Source organism: Nomascus leucogenys, unplaced genomic scaffold (genome assembly GCF_006542625.1).
Source record: "Nomascus leucogenys isolate Asia unplaced genomic scaffold, Asia_NLE_v1 001232F_46786_qpd_obj, whole genome shotgun sequence".
NCBI classification, from domain to species: domain Eukaryota; kingdom Metazoa; phylum Chordata; class Mammalia; order Primates; family Hylobatidae; genus Nomascus; species Nomascus leucogenys.
The window spans coordinates 35,458-45,813 of NW_022096904.1; the positions used below are offsets into that span (position 1 = coordinate 35,458).

General features: G+C 38.8%; 1 long non-coding RNA gene across 1 annotated transcript; it reads left to right on the plus strand.

Moving 5' to 3' along the window:
• Positions 1 to 3,414: 3,414 nt before the first annotated feature.
• On the plus strand, positions 3,415 to 10,001 carry LOC115834084. Its single transcript, XR_004029192.1, has 3 exons — positions 3,415 to 3,468; positions 5,616 to 5,667; positions 9,843 to 10,001. It is a non-coding gene; the product is annotated as an uncharacterized LOC115834084 (long non-coding RNA).
• The last annotated feature ends 355 nt before the right edge of the window (positions 10,002 to 10,356 follow it).

Here is a 10,356-nt window from a genome sequence, read left to right on the forward strand (position 1 = left end):
CAGAACTGAAGGAAATAGAGACACAAAAAACCTTCAAAAAATTAATGAATCCAGGAGCTGGTTTTTTGAAAAGATCAACAAAATTGATAGACCGCTAGCAAGACTAATAAAGAAGAAAAGAGAGAAGAATCAAATAGATGCAATAAAAAATGAAAAAGGGGATATCACCACCGATCCCACAGAAATACAATCTACCATCAGAGAATACTACAAACACCTCTATGCAAATAAACTAGAAAATCTAGAAGAAATGGATAAATTCCTCGACAAATACACCCTCCCAAGACTAAACCAGGAAGAAGTTGAATCTCTGAATAGACCAATAACAGGTTCTGAAATTGTGGCAATAATCAATAGCTTACCAACAAAAAGAGTCCAGGACCTGATGGATTCACAGCCGAATTCTACCAGAGGTACAAGGAGGAACTGGTACCATTCCTTCTGAAACTATTCCAATCGATAGAAAAAGAGGGAATCCTCCCTAACACATTTTATGAAGCCAGCATCGTCCTGATACCAAACCTGGCAGAACATAACCAAAAAAGAGAATTTCAGACCAATATCCTTGATGAACATTGATGCAAAAATCCTCAATAAAATACTGGCAAACCGAATCCAGGAACACATCAAAAAGCTTATCCACCATAATCAAGTGGGTTTCATCCCTGAGATGCAAGGCTGGTTCAACATACACAAATCAATAAATGTAATCCAGCATATAAACAGAACCAAAGACAAAAACCACATGATTATCTCAATAGATGCAGAAAAGGCCTTTGACAAAATTCAACAACCTTCATGCTAAAAACTCTCAATAAATTAGGTATTGATGGGACGTATCTCAAAATAATAAGAGCTATCTATGACAAACCCACAGCCAATATCATACTGAATGGGCAAAAACTGGAAGCATTCCCTCTGAAAACTGGCACAAGACAGGGATGCCCTCTCTCACCGCTCCTATTCAACATAGTGCTGGAAGTTCTGGCCAGAGCAATCAGGCAGGAGAAGGAAATAAAAGGTATTCAATTAGGAAAAGAGGAAGTCAAATTGTCCCTGTTTGCAGATGACATGATTGTATATCTAGAAAACCCCATTGTCTCAGCCCAAAATCTCCTTAAGCTGATTAGCAACTTCAGCAAAGTCTCAGGATACAAAATCAATGTACAAAAATCACAAGCATTCTTATACACCAATCACAGACAAACAGAGAGCCAAATCATGAGTGAACTCCCATTCACAATTGCTTCAAAGAGAATAAAATACCTAGGAATCCAACTTACAAGGGATGTGAAGGACCTCTTCAAGGAGAACTACAAACCACTGCTCAATGAAATAAAAGAGGATACAAACAAATGGAAGAACATTCCATGCTCATGGGTTGGAAGAATCAATATCGTGAAAATGGCCATACTGCCCAAGGTAATTTACAGATTCAATGCCATCCCCATCAAGCTACCAATGACTTTCTTCACAGAATTGGAAAAAACTACTTTCAAGTTCATATGGAACCAAAAAAGAGCCTGCATAGCCAAGTCAATCCTAAGCCAAAAGAACAAAGCTGGAGGCATCACGCTACCTGACTTCAAACTATACTACAAGGCTACAGTAACCAAAACAGCATGGTACTGGTACCACAACAGAGACATAGATCAATGGAACAGAACAGAGCCCTCAGAAATGATGCCGCATATCTACAACTATCTGATCTTTGACAAACCTGACAAAAACAAGAAATGGGGAAAGGATTCCCTATTTAATAAATGGTGCTGGGAAAACTGGCTAGCCATATGTAGAAAGCTGAAACTGATCCCTTCCTTACACCTTATACAAAAATAATTCAAGTGGATTAAAGACTTAAATGTTAAACCTAAACCATTAAAATCCTACAAGAAAACCTAGGCAATACCATTCAGGACATAGGCATGGGCAAGGACTTCATGTCTAAAACACCAAAAGCAATGGCAACAAAAGCCAAAATTGACAAATGGGATCTAATTAAACTAAAGAGCTTCTGCACAGCAAAAGAAACTACCATCAGAGTGAACAGGCAACCTACAGAATGGGAGAAAATTTTTGCAACCTACTCATCTGACAAAGGGCTAATATCCAGAATCTATAATGAACTCAAACAAATTTACAAGAAAAAACAAACAACCCCATCAAAAAGTGGGCAAAGGACATGAACAGACACTTCTCAAAAGAAGACATTTATGCAGCCAAAAAACACATGAAGAAATGCTCATCATCACTGGCCATCAGAGAAATGCAAATCAAAACCACAGTGAGATACCATCTCACACCAGTTAGAATGGCCATCATTAAAAAATCAGGAAACAACAGGTGCTGGAGAGGATGTGGAGAAATAGGAACACTTTTACACTGTTGGTGGGACTGTAAACTAGTTCAACCATTGTGGAAGTCAGTGTGGCGATTCCTCAGGGATCTAGAACTAGAAATACCATTTGACCCAGCCATCCCATTACTGGGTATATACCCAAAGGACTATAAATCATGCTGCTATAAAGACACATGCACACGTATGTTTATTGCGGCACTATTCACAATAGCAAAGATTGGAACCAACCCAAATGTCCAACAATGATAGACTGGATTAAGAAAATGTGGCACATATACACCATGGAATACTATGCAGCCATAAAAAATGATGAGTTCATGTCCTTTGTAGGGACATGGATGAAACTGGAAAACATCATTCTCAGTAAACTATACAAGGACAAAAAACCAAACACCGCATGTTCTCACTCATAGGTGGGAATTGAACAATGAGAACTCATGGACACATGAAGGGGAACATCACACTCCGGGGACTGTTGTGGGGTTGGGGGAGGGGGTGGGACAGCATTAGGAGATATACCTAATGCTAAATGACGAGTTAATGGGTGCAGGAAATCAACATGGCACATGTATACATATGTAACAAACCTGCACATTGTGCACATGTACCCTAAAACCTAAAGTATAATAAAAAAAAAATTAGCCGGGCGTGGGGCATCCACCTGCAGTCACAGCTGCTGGGGAGGCTGAGGCAGGAGAATGGCGTGAACATGGGAGGTGGGCTTGCAGTGAGCTGAGATCGCGCCACTGACTCCAGCCTGGGGACAGAGCAGACTCCATCTCAAAAAAAAAAGAGAGAAAATTTAATTTTATTTGTTGTTTCCTTGTCAGTAATATCATGTGATGTCATTTTACAAATATTCGTTAAGTGGCCTATAGAAACTAATGCAGAAACTATCAAAAGTTTCTATCAAAATTTTTTTTTTGGCTAATCTGTTGAGTAATGTACTTTTTTATTCTTGAATTTGTGGGGACTACAGAGATGTATTTGAACAAGAATACTTTGTTTTATAATACCGTTTACCCTTGCTGTGGTGGGTAGTAATACTATCATTGAAGTTAATGGCAAAAGGGTCAGAGGAAGGCTGTATCCTTGGAGTGTTGCTGAAGGTAAGGTTTTCTTCAGTGAATGACTTTCTATAAGACTCAAGACTGTGATTAAAAATTTGTATTTATAGTAAGTAGTATGGTAGCATACTGTATTGATATAGCCTAGATTTCAAGGACAGTATTGATTTCAGGTTCTTATAGTCTCATTTTCCTCTTAAGTATATTCATATTTTTCAAACCTATATCCTACTAAGTCAGGTAAGTATGTGTTAAGTCCTAAATAGATGGTTGAACATTTTTTTTTTTTTTTGAGATGGAGTCTCCTCTGTCACCCGGCTGGAGTGCAGTGGCATGATCTCAGCTCACTGCAACCTCTGCCTCCCGAGTTCAAATGATACTTCTGCCTCACCTCCCGAGTAGCTGGGACTATAGGCCGCACCACCACACCTGGCTAATTTTGGTATTTTTAGTAGAGACAGGGTTTCACCATATTGGCCAGGCTGGTCTGAAACTCCTGACCTTATGATCCGCCTGCCTCAGCCTCCTAAAGTGCTGGGATTACAGGCGTGAACCACCGCACCCCGCCTAGGTTGAACATTCTTAAAGAGAAAATTCAAAATGTGAATTGCTCCAAAATCTAAAACGTTTTGAGCACTGACATGCCGCTCAAAGGAAATCTCACTGGAGCATTTTGAATTTTGGATTTTTGGATTAAGGATGCTCAACCAGTAAATGTAATACAGATATTCTAGAATTCCAAAAAAATTCAAAACACTTCTGGTCCCAAGCATTTCAAATAAGAGATACTCAACTTGCCCCACCCAGGTTGGCATCCCTGCCTCATCATTAAGTCTATTTCTGTTTTCTTATTTGAAAACATACCTAAAATTCAGGGGTTCTTTACCTGGGGCCCAAAGTTTGCTCCCAGAGAATCTAATGAACCTCCTGGAATCAAACATTTTGGATAGAAGGCCAGTCACTTTTATCGGAATGTCAGATGGGTCATGGATCCTCAAGAATTATTTTAAAAATGTATAAGCCCAGTTAAAACATTCACAGTCTCCTTTCCTCAGTGCAAAAGTTGCCCTTTTTGACATCGCATATTTAGAGTAAAAAAATTTCATTAGTAAGAGATCCTCTTTACTAGTTTTGTAAGGAGTTTTTTGTTTCTTAACTTGCTATCTTAAATTATTAAGTGTTAAGTAAGGAGTTTTAAATACCAATAAAATCTTAGTTATAACACCAAACCTCAGAAGTCCTTCCTCTTGGCAATAGGTTTATTGTATTTGTTTAATCTGATATTTAATCTTCTGCATTACAGTAAGCTGAAACCAAAACTGAGACATGATTGTTTTATGTTTGTTGCTATTATCTTTGAACTTTATTTATTTTTTTTTTTAAGAGACAGGGTCTTGCTATGTTGCCCAACTGGCCTCAAACTCCTGAGCTCAAATTGATCTTCCCACGTCATGCTCCTCCCTTATCACGTCACTATAGGCACACACCACTGCCCCTGGTTTATTTTGAGCAGTTCTTTAATTTTTAGGATATTGTTTGAAGTTACTGTCCTTATTGGCAATTTTCCCACCAGTGACCCCTGTACCTTGTTCCCAGCTCCCTCTACCATGCCCAGGCAAATTTCAGTTGCTGAGCTGAGGCTTTAGAACTTACATACTGCTTAAAAATAGGCAATGGAGAAATTGATTTCCATCTCTCTTTTGTAGTGTACCCCTCTACTCTCAAGTAATATTCGTATTTGTAATACATTCCTTAAAAATAAAAGTAAAGAACCTTAAAGTTCTTGGCTCCCTTTTTCATTTTGTTTACCTTAAGATTTTTTCTAAAGTGATTCTCCCTTCACTTACACCACTGAATTTTTTAAATGTATGATAGAATAAATATATTTTTTACCAATAATGAGAAAATACATGGTTTCCCATTACAGAATTTAAAAGTTGTTTCCGGAGAGCTCATTTGTTAGGTTTATGTATCTACTTCCGAGGATTAAACTACAATAAGGCAATAATATTGTACACTTCTCTGTCATGCCCTTACGTTGAGTAGTATGTTTGTGTTAAATGTCAAAAAAATTGATGTAAGCTGTTTTGCATTTCCCCTCCTTGTTTTTACCCCCCAAGTTCCGGTGAAATATTTTTTGAAAAGACTGGGCTTAGTGGAAATATATGTGGTCTATTTGTTTCTTACAGTTGAACATGGTGATCATTGTTATTTTACAATTCTAAGAAATACGTTGATAAGGTAAGTGCAAGCAATGATGGAAATAGCATAAGATTTTCTTTCCCTAAATAAGAGTTGGACACATTTTCTTTTTGCCTTCTATAAATGAAGCTAATTTAAATTTATATCGTCAGTCTAGCAATGAAGTAGGCATTACATGTAGATGATTGTTTCTCCAAGGTTTTGAAGTCATGAGCAAAAGTTATAAAATAATTTGTGTGTCTAGGGATACATAGGAAAATTAGTCTCTTTATCATTATACTTTCTATTGAGGTTTAATACTGAAATAACTGTGGAAAGTTAAATAGAGGAGACTCAATCTAAAAAACTTGTGAAAACTATATAAGGGAAGGCTAGTTTTCGAGTCAAAAGCTAGAATTTGAATGCTAAAAGTGCACAGCCTGGTAGCTGGTGAGTAGAGCGCATTTTATGTACTGGAACATAGCAAACAAAATCAGTCTTCCTACCAGGTGAGAAAAAAATGCCTAAATTGTGTCTTGCACACCTGCTGAAAAAGAGACAGAAAGCCTATGGAACAGGACATTTAGGCCTCCTGATTAGAGGACGAGGACTAGTAAAGAGGATCTCTTACTAATAATTAGAAGAGCAGCAGCAGAGAGGAAATCATGAAGAAATAGTGTAATAGGACTAGAGATGTTAGTAGGTAAGGAACAGAAAGGGCATCAAAATAATCCTCAGTGTTTTCATGTTGAGACACATTCCTTCCTCTCCCTACCTCACTCCTCATTTCCCACTTCTCTCTCTTGCTTCTCTACATCTTTACCACATACTCTCTTTATCCTTTAGCTTTATATGTCTGTCTTAAGTTGATATCTATTCATTTTCATACCTCTACCCACTTTCCCAAAACATAAGAATCTCTTTAGCTGTGTAAAGAAAGGTAGTAACATAAATCTGGATAATAATTGGAAATTGTGGAACAAGAAGAAGGTCATTCTCAAAAGTGAGAAGTGAGGGAGAAATTTTAAGAGAGTCAAACTGCTACCTTAAGAAATACAGTAGAGATGAGAGTGAATTTTGAAATTAAAGAAATTGGCATGTAATTGATCTTTATTTTCAAAGGAGCAGGTGTTTTGGGTAGGAACTACATGATAGGATTGATTCAGCAGTTGGGGTTACCAGGCCTCACTTAGTAGAGAAGAGCAAATGCGTGCGAAGGTCATCCTCTGGGTTTTGAGAATACAACTTCAGGCTCTATTATGAAGTATTCCCTTCCTCTTCCATTCTTAAGGTGTGACTTCAAAAGAATAACTATTAATAATATAATCTGCTATGACAGTATATAAGTAGAGAATGTTTAATAAATCCTAATTGCCATTGCATTCCTCTTGTTTTTAAATCTTCTATGGTACTTGCCCAGTGCTTGACACCATGGTTTTCTATAACTTTCTCTTGTGTATTTTAAAAGTATACAATCAATAATTGCCTACATACCTAAAACGCCGTAGAGGGGAAATCTAGTTACTGAGTCAGAGGCTACTTTATTGAGGAGGAGTCTCACTCTGTTTCCCAGGCTGGAGTGCAGTGGCATGATTTTGGCTCACTGCAACCTCCACCTCCCGGGTTCAAGTAATTCTCCTGCCTGAGCCTCCCGAGTAGCTGGGATTACAGGTGTGCACCACCACACCTGGCTAATTTTTGTATTTTTAGTAGAGATGATATTTCACCATGTTGGCCAGGCTGGTCTCAAACTCCTGACCTCAAGTGAGCCTCCTGCCTTGGCCTCCCACAGTACTGAGATTACAGGCGTGAGCTACCATGCCCACCCAGCCCAGAGGCTACTTTGAATATTCGAAAGATCACAGCCTGGCAGCTAGTGAGGGGCCTCCCTAGTGTAAGCATTCCAGAGCAAACTGACCATGCCTGCAGGAAGAATTAATACAGCAGACCAGCAAGACTTTTATGCCTAAAAATTCTGAAGTTATATATTATTAAAAAGATGTATATTTAATTTAGCTCATGTCTTTATGACAAAGGCATCTAGTGGATATTTAATAAATACTTGGAAGGAAATACAATACCAGTATTGCAGATAGATGTCCGTAAATCCCAAGTAATTGAAATTTTGCAGGTCAAAGGAATAGTGTTTTCTTCTAAGAAAGAGGCAAGTTCAAAGAAGTTTTGCTAATTAAGAGACTTACTCCAGGTAAACCAAGGAAGACAATGGAAAGGAGGAAAACTATACAAATATTTTTGGTGTGTGGAGATGGGTGTTTCAGAAATCAAATAGGGAAAGAAAGCAAGACGAGAAGAAGGTTACGGTATCAGCGATGGGAAATGAAAGAGACAAATTCCTGAAACTGTGGGGAAAGTGTATTGCTAATTACCAAATTATTTTGAGAATGGAGGAGTGGGTTGAATCATAAAAGGATAAAGCATATTTAATTAAATGGAAATCAAGACTTTTATAATCTGGAAAAATCAGAATTATGTAGTCATATAGAAGTGAAAGTGATTTTAATGAAAGGGAAAATCATTCATTATCTAAAATGTTAGATGACACTAACAAAAATAGCTTAACAGTTAGTAAATTCACCTTACTTTTATTTTACACATTCATGCAAACATTTCATGTAAGTATTCTTCCTTAGAACCTTTAATGATTTTTCAGTGATGCATGTAATATATAATAATTAAAATTAGGCCAGGCGCAGTGGCTCACACCCATAATCCCAGCGCTTTGGGAGGCCAAGATGGGAGAATTGCTTCAGCTCAGGAGTTCAAGACTGGCCTGAGCAACATGGCAAAACCTCGTCTCTACTAAGAATACAAAAAATAGTTGGGTGTGGTGGTGCATGCCTGTAGTCTCAGCTACTCAGGAGGCTGAGGCGGGAAGATGGTTTGAGCATGAAAGGCAGAGGTTGTAGTTAGCTGAGATTGTACCACCACACACCATCCAGCCTGGGAGACAAAGCGAGACCCTGTATCAAAAAAAACAAAAAAATATCGGGGGAACCCACCCCCAATATTTCAACATAGGTTTTTTCTGTTTTCCATAAGTGTCAGCCAGCTGAGAAAGAAAGAGAAAGATTACTAAGAGACGAATTTTACAGCTGGGCCACCAGGGGTGACATCACATATCGGTAGGACTGTGATGCCCACCCGAGCCTCAAAACCAGCAAGTTTTTTAAGGATTTCAAAAGGGGAGGGGGTGTACGAACAGGGTGTAGATAGGTACAAAGATCACATTCTTCAAAGGGCAAAAAGCATAACAAAGTTCACATGCTTCTGAGGAAACAGGACAAAGAGCAAAAGGCAGAACTTCTGATAAGGGTCTATGTTCAGCGGTGCATGTATTGTCTTGATAAACATCTTAAACAACAGAAAACAGGGTTTGAGAGCAGAGAACCGGTCTGACCACAAATTTAACAGGGTGGAGTTTCCCAATCTAGTAAGCCTGAGGGTACAGCAGGAGACCAGGGCGTATCTCAGTCCTTATCTCAACCACATAGGACAGACATTCCCAGAACAGCTGTTTGTAGACTTCCCCCGCAGGAATGCATTCCTTTCCAGAATATTAGTATCAATATTCCTTGCTAGGAAAAGAATTTGGTGATATCTTCCCTACTTGCATGTCTGTTTGTAGGCTCTCTGCAAGAAGAAAAATATGGTTTTTGCCCGACCCATAGGCAGTCAGACCTTATGGTTGTCTTCCCTTCTTCCCTAAAAATTGCTGTTATTCTGTTCTTTTTCAATGTGCGCTGATTTCATATTGTTCAAACACATATGTTTTACAGTCAATCTTTACAGTTAACACAGTTATCACAGTGGTCTTGAGGTGATGACATACTCAGCATATGAAGATAAAAGGATTAAGAGATTACAGGTGTAATAAATTATGAAAGTATTATTTGGGAATTGATAAATGTCCATATTAAAATAAAATCTTCACAATTTATGTTCTCTGCCACGGCTCCAGCTGGTCCTTCCGTTTGGTGTCCCTGACTTCTCACAAAAAAATCCCAAGAAATCCTATGCCCTCAAGATACCTTTTAGGGTTTCCAATGGGTATGGTTTCAAAACTGCCGTTCTTCTGTACTTACTTCCTGTTGAATTAAGGTGTCTTTGAGAGGCAAGAGAGTATGATGTTTGTTCCTAGTCCACCAGCCTATCAGGCTGGCATGGTAGATACACTCTATGAGGCTGACAGGCCCTTACTTGATTCTTTTGTCCAGTAAAAATATCTATAACCAGCATCCAGGAGGGATACTGTCAGTGAAACCTGCTTAGCTGAGGACTGGCTGTGTGTGTGCCTCCAGACCAATCATATGTTTGTTTTGAGATACATTTTTCGGAGGAAGGTAATACACACACGCCATGTATTTTCTTTTTGTTTCATACTTTTCTTCTATAATTTCCTGTATCCATTGGTTCTCTCAAGGCAAACGGTGGCATGTTAGCCACAGTGGACACTGCACAGGAGAGCAAGGGGTGGGAGATTAGGGTGCTGCAAGCAGAATAATAAATTTCAGCCCAACCTTATGTCTGTTGAATCAGAACTGCTGAGTATGGGGCTCAGGCTCCCGTGTTTGAATAAGCCCTCAAGTGACTCTGATGCTAAAGTTTGCAAAGCACTGCTCTAGAAGTTTGGGAGGTCCCAGGGTCAGGCACCTGCTGAGGAGGAAGAGTTGTTCCTGGGATTCCCTGCCTATTCTAATCAAAAACTCAAATTTAGGAAAGCCAGTGAAG